Here is a 16,917-nt window from a genome sequence, read left to right as displayed (position 1 = left end):
CACCATCTCTCAGCTGTGACAGGATCTACTCACTGAGGATTTGCCCTCACATCTTTGGTTTACTATTCTACCCATGGGGACAGAATCCCTGTGGGTATTTGAACATGTTCTGAATGAAATCACGTTCACATTAATCCAAATGCCACTTCAAACTGTTTTCTTTTGATTACACTTTGATAGGCTGCCACAGAGTTAAAGCTGGCATAAAACAAAACTGACAAAACACTTGACTGCAGATACAGCTGACCTGTTGTTATTGTATAGCTCTGTACCGCGCGCTGTATAGCATCTACTGTATGGACCTTTTGTGTTGCAGACCTTTACTGCGCTGTGAGGCACATCAACCCAGTCTAAATGTGGAGCTTTGACGAGCAAAATTTAGGACCAGCCCTGGAACACAAATAAGAGTAGGCGGCAGCAGAGCCAATTGATGTTTAATGGTGCTCTCCTATGATAGGTTTGATTAGACACCATATAAGCGATCTATGTTGTTCATGGCAGCGTTTTATTCTGTAATACAAAATATCACACAATCGCTTTTCATAGAAATTTACTTGGGATGATGAAATGTAAGTAAGCCAGCTGCAGCAGTTTGACAAAATGGCCTTGAGCCAATGTCCAACTACTAGCTTCTAACTCACTCACAGTTCTTTCCAAAGGTTTGGGGTCATACAGAAATGTTTTTATTTTTCTTTCTTTTGAAGGAAAATGCTGTTTTTGTATCATCAAATTGATCAAAAACACAATGTAGACATGTTGTAAATTGTCATTTAGTTTTGAATGGACTATCCACAGACAGACACAAGCCTGTTCTCACCAGACATTAGACCTCCGTTCACCTATTGTAGTCCAACACAGGTCACAGAGGTAATATTATCACTTTCACTGCCGATTTAATGTGTTTATGCAAACAGCATTTGATGCACCAAACTAACAATTTCAACAGGGAATGCAGAGCAGATATGATCACTGTAATTTTGGTTTACTACTGTTAAAAGCTTACAGGTGTTTTTCTGATCTGAGACTGAACAGCAGAACACGCTCGCAGAGCATTTAACATGACCTGAGTAGTTTGGAGTTTCACTTTGTGTATATTAAAAATAATAATTTGGGAAATGCTATCTCAAGATCAACAATCTAAGTTGTTCATAAAAAAAGACAGATTAGAACAAAGCAAAAAATGAATGACCTGTAAAAATAATTCAGCTCTGTTTGTTTTTTTTTTTTGACTAGATTTTCAACCACTGCATTTTATACTTTTTTTTGCCTTTTCTACATGCTGTGTGCATGCTGTCACTTTACTTGCTAACTGTGTGTGCACGCAATCAGTGCACATGTGCAGGTTCGGTGTTCATACCGTTTGGTCATCTTTGCACTTTGTAACATTCCCTTTCCTACTTTGAAAAACATAAACAAGCTGAAATGGAAATTCACATTTTACCTTTGCAAGAATTTTCAAGGCCAATTTCTTATTTAACACACTGCCCTGGGATCGTATTGCAGGTCTGAGAAACATAAAGCAGAGTGAAAAGCTGATTTGGTGTTCAACCTGTAGGCTGCAGTGCTAGAAAAAGAGAACATCTGGAGTAAAACTGGGCAGAGGAAGGCTGTTTGGTGTAATATCATCCAATAGCATATGTGTTTTATCATTTGATAATTATAAACTCGTGTTAATATTTTTTATGCACATATGGTGAGTATTTCACATAACCTAATTGATCAAAAGCGTTTCATTAATTAAACAACACAGATTCTATTCCACGTCCACATGAAAATCACAGTTGAAAACAAAAAATTGTTTTGGTTGAAATACATTTGTTGCATCTTTTCAGCCTTGCAGGGGAGGATTGAGTTTGAGGACTGCTTCATGAAATCAAAAGAGGACACTTTAGTCTTTCCTTCAGGCTGCTCTTCAACATTTACCCATTCATGTGCCTGGTACCTCTTGTGAACAAAAAGGTTTTATGTCTAAAAAAGTGAAAATAGTAAAATGTGTCTAAATGTGCAATGTAAAAAAAACTTTGTGAACATTTCTAAACATTGTTTCACTGCAACTGATGAAGCAGTTGCTTTGTTTTATTGTTTGTTTGTTTGTTGCATCCAGGGAAACAGAGGAAACCGTGTCAAAATAAAATCTTTATGTATCTCTACGTCTTTTCTTACTGTAGTTGCAGCTAATTAGACAGCTAATCAGAAATGTAAGCAACGTTTGTTTTTGTGTCCATCTGTCTTCATTGCACTTGATTCTAAACATTAGCCTTCAACATTCATTTTCTTCTCCTGCAGTAATAAAAGGCACCGATACAGTAGAAACAGCTTTGATTCTCAACATATGGTGCTGGAAAAGAAAATAGATCTGTGTCTGTGGTACAACATTTCAAACAGGATTTACCTTGAAAAACAAATATAATGAATACTTAACAATGGGCGTACTGCTGCTCTATAAGGCCTGAGATGTCTGAAGAAGAGACTACATATAATTATAACAAAACTACTGTTCTTAAAGGTATTCAGACTGAGTGACAGAGAAAGAAAAGAAAGAACAGACACTAAGAAAGGTGATGTGCAGGATCAAAAGACAATAGTCAATGATCTACATTAATAAGTGCATAAGATGTTTTTTAAGTGTATAGAAAACCACTGTAGTGCAGACAGTAGTTTACCAGAGTCAAGAAAGCCCAATGTGGACAGGAGTGCATGCAACACATTTTAAAATTTCAATGTCCCAAAAAGGCAGATATGAAATATTTGTTTCTCCGTAAACACAACTTCATGCCCTAGAGCAATGCGGGTTAGTGAGCTGATGCTGAGGAGAAATACTCTTTGCTCACCTGAATATACAAGGCCAAATTGTCTTTCAGAAAATCAGAGATGGAAAACTAAACAAAAACTAAAACTAAAATAAAAATCAACCAGCCTCCATAAAAATCAACAGGTGGACCACTCTCAGATTCAGGAGATTTGGATTTTGACATTGGAGGTAATGTTCAGTTTGTGAGGGGCGCAGAATCGAGCAAAAAGAAAAATCGGAGGCGTCTAAGACACAGGTACTCTGAAGAGTAACAGCTTGAATGCTATTATGTGACCACAAGAGGTGCACTGACTGGTAAGTCACTGAAACTGTAAATAGAGTGAAGTGTTTTGGAGGTGGTTGTGTGTGGTGTGATTTAAAATGTAGACATTCTAGTATCATTAGTCATTGGAGAGGTACTTTTATTACATTATTATTTTATTACATGTCTCCATACAATCTCAAAGTTTCTGAAAGACATTTCAGCCCTCTGTACTCTGTACAGCATTTATCTAACACTCAGAAGTCAAAGTGACTAATATGTACTGTATGCGTTGATTTAATGCTATTTTTCAGTTTTTTTCTTTAATAATCAAAAATGGGCACTATGTGTCTTCATCAAATAGTTCAAAGCAAAAGAGATTTGCACATTAGGGATACAGTGTTAAGTGGGATTGCCCAGTTTGGGTTTCTACTATTTTCTCCTAATTATTACCAGTGTAGCAAACATCAAGTTGAAGAAAAGCTCAATCTTCTTCTCCTCCTACCACATAGCTAGCAAACCCATTTGCACTGCATATCTAATCACTATTTTTAATACTTTTTCCTTTATTAATTCAAAGGAGTTTATATGTAAAAGTATGTGATTGGTACATTTACATGGTAGTGACATTAGTGTAGCTTTAAGTGTGGCAGCAGTCAGGGTTAATGTATAATGTTGGCCTGGTGTAGTCAAATAACCACCTATGGTATGACAATTTTGTTCACCTATCCATTCTTGTCCTCACTTAATTTAGCAATATTCAAATTTACCGTATCACATGTTTTAAGAATTTAAACAAACATGTTTTTTTAATTCTTAAAACATGTCAAAATGAAGCAATCACGTTTTTAAAACTGAAGCAGGAAGAAAAAGAGAGAGCAGGACAGACAAGGTGTAAGATGACTTTTTGAAAGGTTGGAAATGGAGGGAACAGTAGTAAAAAAAACAAAAACAGGATCATTTTGTCACTTTCTCTCTGAGGGCAGATGGCATGCTCTCACAACCCACCTCACATCGAACACTCCCTGCAACAGGTACATGTTCTCATTTCCACAAAACAATTAAAACCTGCTCTCACAAAAAAGAGCTGCAGGTGAATTACTGGGACTCGAGCAACATGATAACGTGCTTCACATTTTTTGCACCATTCTGTCACTGATGGAAGACCTTCACTCGAAGTGGAAATGAGGACGAGGAAGAGTTTGTGAGCCACTAAAGGTCATCCTGACCAGTAGTGATAACACGACGCGCACAGCAACATTATTACACGTGATGCATAGGAAAAGAGTCGTGTATGGACAGAAACACACTGCACTCTCAGCATCAGCCTTCGTTTGATTGTGCAAGCGCTGACCTGCAGTACATTAGGCCATTATGAAAATGCCACAGCTAAGCTTTATATCTTTGTAATGACAGGAAAAAGTGCACGAAAATGACTGTGGATGACTTGCAGTAGAATGCTAATTTAACACATTTTCTGCATTTTACCTCTTTCTTCCACTTGATAATGGCATTTCCTCTGCACGACAGTAAAGGATGCTTTGTGCTTCATGAAAGCATGGCTCATCAAATAATATAGAGCTGTTCAAGCAATAGGTCTACTACTGTATCTATCCAGGTCTACCGCTAATTTTCATGTAAACTTGGAAAAAATGGGCAAGTTTGAATTGTTAGAAACACGAAATGTTACCACAAATGACGAAGAAGTAGCACAGGGTCCGTTTTACTAACTTGAGGTGTGCCATATTTGTAACAAGCAAACAACGGCTGCAAGTGGATTTACTTGACTAAGCCCCTGATGAGCAGATTAAATCCATTTAAGTGTTAGCTCGACATGTGCCATGCTGGAAGCGATAAAACTCTTATTCTTTTGTGTCAGAAAGCCCGACAGAAATAATGGAAGTGTTGTCCTATGTTTCCTATGCTGGAAAACCTCAAAATGAAAGCTTTGCACAGTAATAATAGCGTGCTGAGAAAAGAGGGTTGAAATAAATGTATGATGAATGTATACAGTTTGTTAAAGGTGTTATAAACACTGGTAGTTGTAAAGATGGATATGTTTACTATTATTAGAACATAGGTACTAGCAGCCAAAGCCATCACTGTATGACACTGCTTTAACATTCTGTGTTTCACAAAAACAACATCACGATTTCATTTGTGTTTTGTTCTCTCCTTTTGTGAGCTTCAGGTAGACACACGTCCTTGGTCATGGCCTCTTTTAAACATGTGTCTTTGTTAGTTTTGCCTTACAATCGCATTTTCATTCTAAAGTCTCCCTACATGCTGGTTATGTGATCACACCTGTTTCTGCCTGTTCGAAACCGAAGTTACATAAAACAAGCACAACGTAGGCGACGGGCAATCTTTTCTCCTGATCCTGCTTGACCACAGCCATTGTTAAATGGCAAACTGTTTGTTTTTCTTGCTTTACCTCTTCTGCATCTGCTCGCTAAGAACTGTAAGGAGTGAAAAAGGTCTATGAAAAAACTGGTTAAAACATTAAGTGGAGGAGGACTTTGTATATTTCAACCTTACTTAGTCCCTTAGGCATGAATATTTTTCAGCAACATACAGTATATTCACTTTGGAGGATTAAGGGAGTTTAGTAACAACCAAATCAAATGTTTCAAGTCAAGCTGAATTCTGGAACTTAGCCGTCATTTCATTTCATTTTTTATGCCACTGCTGCCAAATTCATGCGTTTCCTAAAAGTGTGTGTGTCTCCTCTGGCTTCTGTTCTACCTCCTGTGCGGGCATTTGAGTTCACATGCTTCTGCTTCATCAGCACAACGGCAGCATCAAGGGCAACAGGCAAGAAGAAGACGTGCCAACATTATAATTGCACTGAGTAAATAGAGCTGAAGCAAGGAGTCAGAAAAACAAGTTGCTCAGTGAGGATAATGTGTTTTCTGTGAATGCGCCTGTTGTGCACAAATACTACATAAACTTAGTGAGGAAAGGGAGAGGCACAGAGGACACTGCTCTCTGCTTTGGCTTTTGTTTTGTTTTGAATTCATTTCTCAGGTCTTGTGTGTCTTTGCTAAACAATAAGGAGGGATCATTCTGGTTTTCTATACCTGTGTGCTAACAGTTGACCTGACAGCTCATTGTACTGAAATACATAAAACTGCACGTTTTCCATTCATCTTTCCTTTTTCACGATACTAAATTCCAGGTCTGAAAGGGTTTCTGACATTGCATTTGGTTCGATGAAACTCAGAGACGGACGACAAATCACATACACGCAAACCCACTGGACAGCCTATGATTCTTAGGCCTCTCTCACTCGGCTACCATGCTGAGGCAACATATGCAGCTAATAATGAAACAGAAAAAAGAAAGAGCAGAAGAGTGTTTTTTTCCCAATGTCAATATAAAAGCATTCAGAAAGAGCAGGCAAAAAAAGAGGCAGGTAACAGCAGGTATTGAGCATATATATTACAGAGCTGGGCTGCAGGGAGAAGTTTGTCCTGTTCTCACCTCCACAGAATCTGTTTTCCTTTCTGTTTTCATGTTTATGCCTATTGTATACAGAAACTCCATCTCTCCTGCGAGCGCTCTTTACAAATGTATCAAATGCAAACAGTAAGCTGGTAGGTGAACTGTGATGTGAACACTGTGTGCATTTTTATTGCTAGTTACCTCTGGTCAGCACAGTTAACCAGAGGTAACCAGGGTGCAGTTGAGGAAAGTAGGAGACATAAAAAAAAAACAACAACTATCTATTCAACAAAAATGTATTTAGAGTATCCAGATGAAGGTACTCGTTTGTTGTAGGATGACTCACAACTATTTCTAAGAATTATGATCCTTGCCTGACAAAAGACTACATTTCTCTGTGTCCCCCACACTGTAAGAAATGTTTGTAGAAATTACGGTAAAAAACGTAATAGCACAGAGATACGTTAAATGCAAACTTTTATAGATACCTTTTTATGTTAATCAGAAACAGTAGTAACTTTACTTACTGTGAAAGTATGTAGAAACACACACGTTTACTGTTAAACAAAATTAGCTAAATTAATGGGAAATACCGTAGTCCCAGCAGTAAATATCGTAAATAATGGTTATTTGGTTAAATACAGATTTTGACTATACATGAAATTACGGTAAACCTTTTATACTCAACAAAAACATTTTCTTTTTCTACAGAAACATGTTAAAATTGGTATTTATGTTGATTTTGAAATAAAATATATTTTTGCATATACTGTTATTATCTGTCATTTTATGTTCTACACTTGTAATGCTTTAATGTGTGATTGAAAACTAAAACATGAATAATACATTTCTTGAAGAAATTAAAGTCATTGGTGTGGAAAAATACCAAATATCTCATGTATCAAGTTTCTGGAAAAGTTTGTCTTAATTATGTTGTTATTGGTTTTGCTGTTGACCTCTGACCTCTAATGTACCTACAGCACAAACTGGAAATATAATAGATAAGATTTGAAATGCGGCCCACACTGGGATCAGCCTCCATACTGGTAATGACCAGTTCCATTTATATCACCGTAATACTTAATACTGAAAACATGGTGAGTTACCGTAACATATGGTTTACTGGTTGTAAATGTATTTTATCTTATTTTATTTTCTCAAACTAACTGTGAACCACCGTCATTTAAAGACTAACAGACGGAGCACTGACGTATTCAGAGAGCGGGAAACTGTGGTTCAAATGTTAACGGACACTGAACAGTTGGCGCCGCTTCTGTCTGAGCAGCACCGCGGAATACAGCGTCTCCTGAATGTTACCCTGGAGGAGCAACGTGTGGAGGTAAGTTTGAACTTTAAAATAACGTTTCGGTCATTTTTCTTTTTAAAAGTTACGGTTATTGTAATTGACATTAAAGTTGAGGTTAACGACGTGTTCCCAAAACGTTATTTAGTTAACGTTTTTAACGGTAGCCGCTAGCTAACCTTAATGCTAATCTTACAAGTTAACTTGCTAGCTAACATTTGTCTTACATCTAACTGTCTTAGATGTATTTGTGTTAAACATTAATGTGTTTAGCTAGCTAGCTAAGTGTACAACAAAATGTGTAGATGTAATTTCTTTGATTTCTGCTTACAACATTGAAGTACTAAGTCCTTCACGGCAGACTTCATCGTAATGAACCACATTGTTTATTCAAGTGTTGAGCTGGTAGCAACGAGACATTTTGTAGATATAGAGCTTTTAAAGCTCACATTTAGTGGAGGCACAAGGTATCTGCTCTTGTTAATGTTAGTGTTACTGTTAGGAGGCAATAGCGCAGTACCAGTGTGAAAATGAGCAGTGAACTCTCCAGTAACAGGATCTACTAATGTTTTCAAGGTCAGATCTTCCTCTACTGGCCACATGTCACGAGAACATAGAGATTTCTCTAGCAATCTCTTTTAAGTTAAGTAAACTGCATTTATATTTAATATTTTTTATTTAAAAAATAACTAATATAAAAAATTATATTATTTGTTTAGTTGAGTCTTAGTTATCTGTCTTCAGTAACTTGTCTAACAAGTTGTTTTCTGGCTGCAGAGAGGATCGTGACAGTCCAGAACGTAAACATGATGGGCAACTTAAGTCTTAAAGCCAAACTGGTGCCAACATCTGCTTACTGTTCCAGTTTCAGAACACCCTTCCATGTCTCTTTTCCATCATGTCAACCCCAGTGATGTCAAGGCAAATTAGAGGTAAGCTGTGGCATAGTTTAGCAAACAATATGTAGATGCAAGCACAATTTCAATTTCATAGAGTTTATGTTCCTCAAGAAAACAGCCTCATCTTACACAGAAGAAACGAGCAGTCTGAAATGTGACTGCGGATTTTGTGACTGCTTCAGTGAATGTATCATTGTATTGTTGTTGTTGCATTGTACTGTTGATGTCTTAGTGACAAATATGTTAGTGTCTGTGTTTCACACTGATACTGTTGATAAACATATGACCTGTAAAACTATATATCAGATATCTGTGTTTAGGCATTATGCTTAAATGCTGCATCAATGTAACATTTGCTTCTGTTTTCTGGCTGCAGAGAGGATCATGCCAGTCCACGTCATACTTGACGAACGCGAATGATGACAAGACCTGTTCAAAGTTCCAGTTCCTGAACATCATTCCACATCTGTAGAGGACTTCAGACTTCATTCAAGTGTGAACCTTATGAGTTAAACACCGCTGATGTTTAGACAAATTAGAGGTAAGCTGTATTATTGCCCCCCTCATTCATGTTAGTGTAATAAAAAATAGAAAGATGCAATCAAAATTTAAACTTGACTCAAATTGATCTTTCTCAAAGCAACAGCTTCATTATACAGAAGAAACCAGAACTCTAAAGTATAGTTGTGAATTGTCTGAGTGCCTAAGTGGAAACATCTGAGTATTTATGCTGGTAATGCTGTTGATTGCTTGGTGATTAATATGTCAGATTCTATATTTTGCCCATATACTCATAACATGCTCTGCAAAACTATACTTCAACTTTCTATCACGTAAAATTCATTGGAACTGTGTATGTAAGGCTGTATATATGTGTGTGGGTATAATGCTTTTAATTTTGCTTTGTTTCTGTTTTCTGGCTGCAGAGAATAAACTGCCAGTCCACAGTGTGCACCTTATGGACATCTTGGGAATCTTCTAGAAGAAATGATGACAACATACATCATGGGTTCTAGTTTATGGAATATCACGTTCATGAGAGATTCTAAACCATGTTGAGCACCATCTTCAGTCATGTCTGACCTATTATTCATCCTGGGCAAGTGGCCACATTTTCTTATGATGTTTATATTGTTAATTTCACTGTACATTGACCTAAAAATACATGCTGTTTTTCAAGCTCTTAAAACTACTTTGTGAGTTAAATGGGCAGTTTACTGGATCAGATCAACACAGAATGCTTAAAGGCACAACCTTTACTTTTAATGATTATAGTTTGTTGTTTTACAATGTATTTATATGTTTATTTTGGAATTTATTATAAGTAATTGTTGACTGTAAAATCTATGCCAATCAGCTGTAATGCCTTATTTGATTTACCATACTTTTTACAGTAAAATTCTGACAACCACAGCTGCCGGTATTTTACCGCAACTTTTAATCTTTGTAATAATGTGTCATACATTGTCACCCTATTTTTTACGGTGAAATTCTGGCAACCACAGCTGCCGGTATTTTACCGCAACTTTTAATCTTTGTAATAATGTGTCATACATTGTCACCCTATTTTTTACCGTGAAATTCTGGCAACCACAGCTGCCGGTATTTTACCGTAACTGTGAATCTTTGCAATAAAATGCAGTGATGTTGTATACTGTTGTACTGTGTTTATAACTAAAAAAGAACTGTATCTAGGTTTACAGTATACCTGTTATTTTACATAGTTTACCTGTCAATAGATTTAACTATTGCAGTTATTTTTATAGTAAATTACCGTAAACAGGTAACTTAATTTGTTTTTATAGTAATTTCATGTAAACCAAAAAAGTTTCCAAGTATAAAATGTACGGTTTCTTATTAAATATACCGTAATGTGTCATACATTTTCACCCTATTTTATTGCGGTGAAATTCTGGCAACCACAGCTGCCGGTATTTCACCGTTAATTACACAGATTTTTTTTTACAGTGCAGAGAGAATAAAGCTTTTAGATGTAATATATAAATGTTTTACCTGTTGTGGGCAGTGCTGGTTGGTTATTGATTACTGTACTGTAGGTGCTATGAAAAAGAAACATCTGTATACAAACTACAGATTTATTAAAATGTGACAATGGTTCATCCCCACTTGGGTATTTGTCCATATAACACAAACATTTACTGCACCTCTGGCTTAGAGTTTGTGTGCAGGCATTACTTTTTCATTGACATTATTTAAAAAACAAGTTGTCAACATGCGCAGAACATCACCTTTAAACCTGACCGGCAGCTTGTCTGAATATCCAGCAGTTTGACAGGAGGGCGGTCATGTTTGTGTTCACCTGATGAATGTAAATCGATTATTCTCTTTGTTTTAGTCCTGTTTCTGTCTTTCTGCTGTTTTTCAATGAGCTGCTATAGTCGACAGCGAGGTTTTGGTTATTAAGTGGAAACAGCTGTCTGCTTTGACCACAACAGTGAAGTTACGAGCTGCACAGTAGATTAAAGTAATTTCTGTGTTGGTTATTTCACATTATCACATTTTTTTCACATTAATAAAACATTTTGAAACAGTTCACATCTCATTTCACTGTTGTACCTGAACCTGTGGCTTTTACATAGATTTATAGGACTCGAATGCACACGTGTGTCTCACGTGATCTTCTACGTTTGTACAGATAGGACAACAATTTGAAAAGAGCTATTAAAAGCCGACACTCATACAGTACACCATGTCCCTGACTATATTTCTTCTTTATTTCTGGTCTTTCCGTTCTTGTATGAACTGCAGAAGAGTTTTCTAACTCTTTCTCATGTGGGTATCCACTTTTTAACTTTTTGTGTGATAGTTTCTGTCTCTACACTTTTTTCTGAGTAGCCTCAATGTACTTTTTATTCCTCCTGGATAATATAATGTGGCTCTTCATCTTTTGATGGGGTATTCTTTTGTGTTCATCAACTGAGACAGAATGCTACTCTGCTTTATGTTTTATGAAATAGGAATCGACCTTGGTGAAATTTCTATTCTTACTGTAAAAAATTACACTTCTGTGAAGTATTTCGACTACAATAAAAGCATGTTTCCAATTTTGCTAGGGATCAGAAAATGATCATGCTCACTTTATTCTCTCATGATTTAATGATCAAGCAAGACTTTAGTTAACAGCTTCCCAGAAGTTGCAGTCCTTCCAAGTAAAAATAGTACAGGATTTGTGTTTTCTGATTATATGTAACCATAAAAAGAGGTAACATGCTTAGAATTGTCTACTATGTCATCCTACAGTGGAAGAAGTAAATGGAAGCACTATAACAAATCCATTGCTCAAGGTGACTCGCTGGAAAAATGGATGTAGTTTACATTAAATGCAACGTACAGATATTCCAGTAAATGTGAATCATGCATCACTTGAAAAGCAAACTACTTCTGTTATTTTTGAAAAAGATGCAGATTGTTTATGAGTGTATGATGAAATAATGAAAAATTGATCATAGACATGGTCAGATCAAAGTCATTGTATTATGACTTTAGGTTAATTATTTTATTATCACCAGAAAATGGGTGATCGTGCTCATAGTTTGATTTAAGGATATGCTGTGTAGCATGATTTCTTTTAAGGACAAATGACTAACTGAAGCTATAACATTTACATTTTTATGAAACGTGACACGTTTTCTGTGCAAGGCAAGGTCAAAGACGCTGTACAGAGCTTTTGCTAATAGCATTAACAAGTGGATCTTTTAATCTGCAAAAACATACCGTGAGTGAAATATTCAAGGTATGTGTTTGCACAGCATTCACAAATAGATGCTCTCGACAAAAACCCTGCATTTGTAACCCACAGTGGCAAAAATCTGGTCAGAGTAATAATTCAAGCTGAAACATCACCTCAAGAGAGTGTGTGTAAAGTGCAAACACTTTAAATCTCATAGCATGGGACTTGAAGAGGCAGGAAAATGGTTGTCAATCTACTTGGCACTTTGGCACCCTCTGTTTTGAAGAACAAAACAACTCCTGTTGAGAATTTGAATGCACAAAGATATCCAGGATGTTACAACACAACAATTGTATGTAGACAGAGAGCAGAAAATAATCCACTGGTTGCATATGTTGCACTGAAAAATATGAATACTTGTTGTAGTCTACTTTCTAAAGCATATACATATGCATAATATACATGATGGCCATGCAATCCCTACAAATCGTAAGGTTGTTGTTAAAACACAGAGTCTCATTTTATTTTTCTAGATATACAACTGTTTAATTGTGGACAATTTAGAGCTTAGGGTTTAAAGGCATCTTAGGTGGAGATGTGTTAAATAACATAAGCACTGTAATGAAGTTATACGTAATCTGCAAAATTTCTTATTTCTTGGAAAATTGCTAATAAAGAGACACTTTCAAAATGTATAATGGCTGTTTAGATTAGATTTTATCTTGTACTTAAAGGTAAGCATATTTTTTAGAAAACCATACAGTGAGACAGTGGCAAATAAACAAGTGAGAGGAACAAACTGACCTGAGCGCATTACTCTACACTAATCACGCCTTTGCAAGCAACAAAGTGACTGTTAACCTATGAGTCACACTACCCAGCTAATTGTTTTTACTAAAACACAACAGCTCATTGTAGTTGCAGAGTTAACAGGACAATCTGGAGGTCACATCCTCTTATTTCCATGAACACACGTCAGTTGAGGAAAAACAACACACATTTTCCTGTGTTTAAACTTTAATGCAGTTGAAGTCAATTCCTGCAAAAACGTTCTTACTCCTCATATTAATTTCATAAACATACATCTTTCCATAACTGCTGTACTAAAATCAGAAATGGCTGTATGAATAACATGCATATTTAATCAAACTAACAACATTCACTGTATTTATATTAAATGAGAAATTTGTTTTTTGGCCAGATGTGGTTCTGCTCACAGAAGAAATTCAGTGTCAATCAATAACCTGCCGTGATACATTTAGAGCTGCAGTGTGGTGACAGATCGCCTCAGTGAATCGAAAAAGACTCACATTAACCTCCACTGTGAAGTCCTATTTAAATGTTTCTTTTTTTTTTATTATTGAACAGGAACATATCTGCTGACCACGTTTTCAGCAGGAGACTTTGTTAAAGCACAAAGAAGTGTGACACGAGGGCATGTTTTTAAAGAAATATTTCTAAAGGCAACTTAGAGAGTTTCATAAAGAAAGCTCTGGACTCAGCACGTAACTGTGTAATTATACACACACAACACAAACCATTATTAATCGCCTGTCATTAGCTTCCTATACATTTATCTACAATGTTTGCCTGAGTAATCAAAGCCATTATTAACCAAACCATATGCACTTCTATAATTATAATAAATTACTGTATATTGTTTATACACCACAAATTACCTACTATATAGCTGCAATATCTTGTTTCTGTTTAAACACTGTTCAACTTTCTCACATCAACAAGCAAGACCTGTGTCAAATGGTGTCTAATCCACAAATCACTGACTTCATTCACCCCCATGTTACAAAACAGTGCAATAGTGAAAAAGCTCCTTTCAGATTTTACAGCTTTGTTTCATGTCTTTTCAAAAGTTGCAATTTATGGCGTCATCTCTAAACAAAGGTAATGTTCTATTCAATTCATACAATGGTTTAGGAACTTTCCGTCTTTGATTGTTGAATGCCGTGCATCAATTATCTCAATTGAAAGTGCTGCAGAAAAGTGTCTTAAGCAAAACAAAGACACAACAAGAAACCCTTTGAAAGATAATTTAATTTGATTTTGCTTCAGTGTTCTGGTGTTGTTCATATTCACACCTCGTACAAATTGCCTGAGTTTACTAGACAAAAAGACACTGTTCTTTTTACTGTGCTTTTCAATGAAAAGTCTGATGTCTGTTGTGAAAAAGGCCTATTGCCTTAATAGCTTCTACAGTAAAGGAGAGGAGCAAATTACATAACAAACACAAATCAAGTCAAATTATATCATATTCGTATCCTCATATCCAACATAACAACAGTAGCAGAGATGCATTTTTTTCCACAAGACACTAAAATGTTCATCCCCACTCCAGAAATTACATGTGATGAAATCACTTAACTAAAAATGTGGTCGTTTTATATAAACAACAACTCAGTGAACGGACGCAGAGGGGCACAGTCTACAGGTCAACTTTTACACATTCTGAATATTTTTCTGTGAAATTAAAGTGAGTATGTAGCCTTTGCTACAATGAAGAATTAAGTGAGAGCAGTATGAATAAAGTTTGATTGATTGACAAGCTGATGGTCAGGCCACCTTACAGTTTCTCAGGTAGCTACGGTTTTGAGACTCTTGTACTTTACTTGACTATTTCCATTTTATACTACATTGCACCTTGACTGAAATCCATTTCAAAGGGAATAATTGTATTTTTTCTAATCAGTTTGTCTTCATTCATCGTCACTCAGTTCATTTCCCCCCCATCATCCAGGATGATTAAATCTACAAAGACTTTAATAACTACAGGTGGACAACAAATGGAGGCTGCTTGAGAAAACACATTGTCATTGTATTTCTAGTCACCTTCCCATTTCAGCTACTAAATAAAGGCCCCAGTCGTGGCAGAAGATACTAAACAGGGCTGATAACACGGGGGAGATCATTTTCTCAAAAACACCGTGACAAGGCACTTCCTGTTTTGACTTGAATCCTTCATCCAGGTGCATATTTACCCAGCGACTCTCACCATGTCTAAGTGAAACAAGCTTTCCCCGCGGTATCATACACTTTCTCATCAAACTTCTTCTGTTTCCTTTACTATTGATTGTCACTGATTCTAAAAATAACCAGGTGTGTTGTTCCCATTATCCTCTTAAGTACTCTGATATTATGAATAATCTGTTCTTTTCCACAATACAGCAGTACATGCAGGGAGATGTGAGTGTGTTAAAGCTGTTCCCTTGTGGATTACTGGAGTACTTTATGTTTTGCTTTCTTATCAGTTTCACAGAGAATTTCTTCCTTCTATTCAGTAACTTTCTTCAAGTGTTTTTTAGTCTTTTCTTGGTCTGCTGTTATTCAGCAAACCACCTGTTAACATAATACAAAATAACAAAACATCAGTATCAGTGAGGAGTTCTGGGACAACACATTTCATTTGTTTTCTGCCAAATCATTCAACTGCTGCAATACCTAAACATGTTTTATGGTTATGTTTAGGCGGTGACAGCACTTGGTTGAGGGTAGGGAAAGATAGTATATAGTATATTTATGCTGGTACACAAATGTGAAGAAATCAAAGTTGCCTCTGAACATAATTCATACTGCACTTCTCTTTCATGGGCTCCCACCAGATTTTCCAGTTCTCAGGGAGGAGATGTTTTTTTACTCTCATGGGGTCTTCTTGCTCTTACTTATGGAGGATCTACTCTGTAGCCTCCTGAAAGCCTTGTTTTTCAGTTTTGTTGCATTGGAACATACCTGTGTACACCAAGAACACACAGTGCCTCTATCCATCTCGCACACCTCCACAGCGCCTTTCTAGATTTTGCTTTTTCAGGAATCATTATGTTTGGTCCAGGCTCCTGCAGGGACAAATGTGTCGGACGTTTGCCCTGCTATAAGTACTGTCACTCTGTTTGGCTGGTCAGAACAGAACTCAAAAAGCCAATTTGGGAGTGCTGGAGAAAAAGTCAGAGATTGTTTTTCTTTTTTTATGTTCACTTTTTTTCCTCTTGCTGTCCGTGTGTGAAGCAAAGCTTTGCAGTTGTCCGTTACTGTGAGGGTATATGTGTGTGTGCTTTGTGCTTTTTCTGATCATCCACCGGATCTAACCGAATACAGAGAAACTCCTCCTTAAAGAGACAGAGATGAGTGATAACACAGAAGCTGATTCCTCCGAAACAGTAAGCTACCATTGCAATCTTTATCCCCCGAGACAGTGTTGCCTACAAAGAGTTTATTGAACATATGATGACCTAACTGAACAGATGAACCACGACATGTTTGCAGTATATTACTCACATTTGTGCAGTATTGTTTGACTTAAAGACACTGGATGTTTTACACCCACTGAAGCAGGTGAATGCTTTAATTAATTATACAGTATTTGATAGTATAGAACATCCACCACTACATGTATCACTCATAATGCTATGGTTCATATAATTCCACATAGAGTATATGCTATTATTGTATGGGGCCTTAATTAAAGCACCAGCTAGTACAACAGTACTGGACAAATACTGTTTACCAGGTAGAACTGTA

At 36.5% G+C, this 16,917-nt stretch overlaps 1 long non-coding RNA gene across 1 annotated transcript; it reads left to right on the top strand.

Moving 5' to 3' along the window:
* Positions 1 to 7,503: 7,503 nt before the first annotated feature.
* On the top strand, positions 7,504 to 11,243 carry LOC113162199. Its single transcript, XR_003298806.2, has 5 exons — positions 7,504 to 7,594; positions 7,687 to 7,836; positions 8,377 to 8,732; positions 9,076 to 9,240; positions 9,626 to 11,243. It is a non-coding gene; the product is annotated as an uncharacterized LOC113162199 (long non-coding RNA).
* Positions 11,244 to 16,917: the final 5,674 nt, after the last annotated feature.

This window comes from Anabas testudineus, chromosome 1 (assembly GCF_900324465.2).
Source record: "Anabas testudineus chromosome 1, fAnaTes1.2, whole genome shotgun sequence".
In the NCBI taxonomy this organism is placed as follows: Eukaryota; Metazoa; Chordata; class Actinopteri; order Anabantiformes; family Anabantidae; genus Anabas; species Anabas testudineus.
The sequence above is the reverse complement of the archived record's forward strand: the minus strand, read 5'-3'. Positions and strand labels throughout refer to the sequence as shown.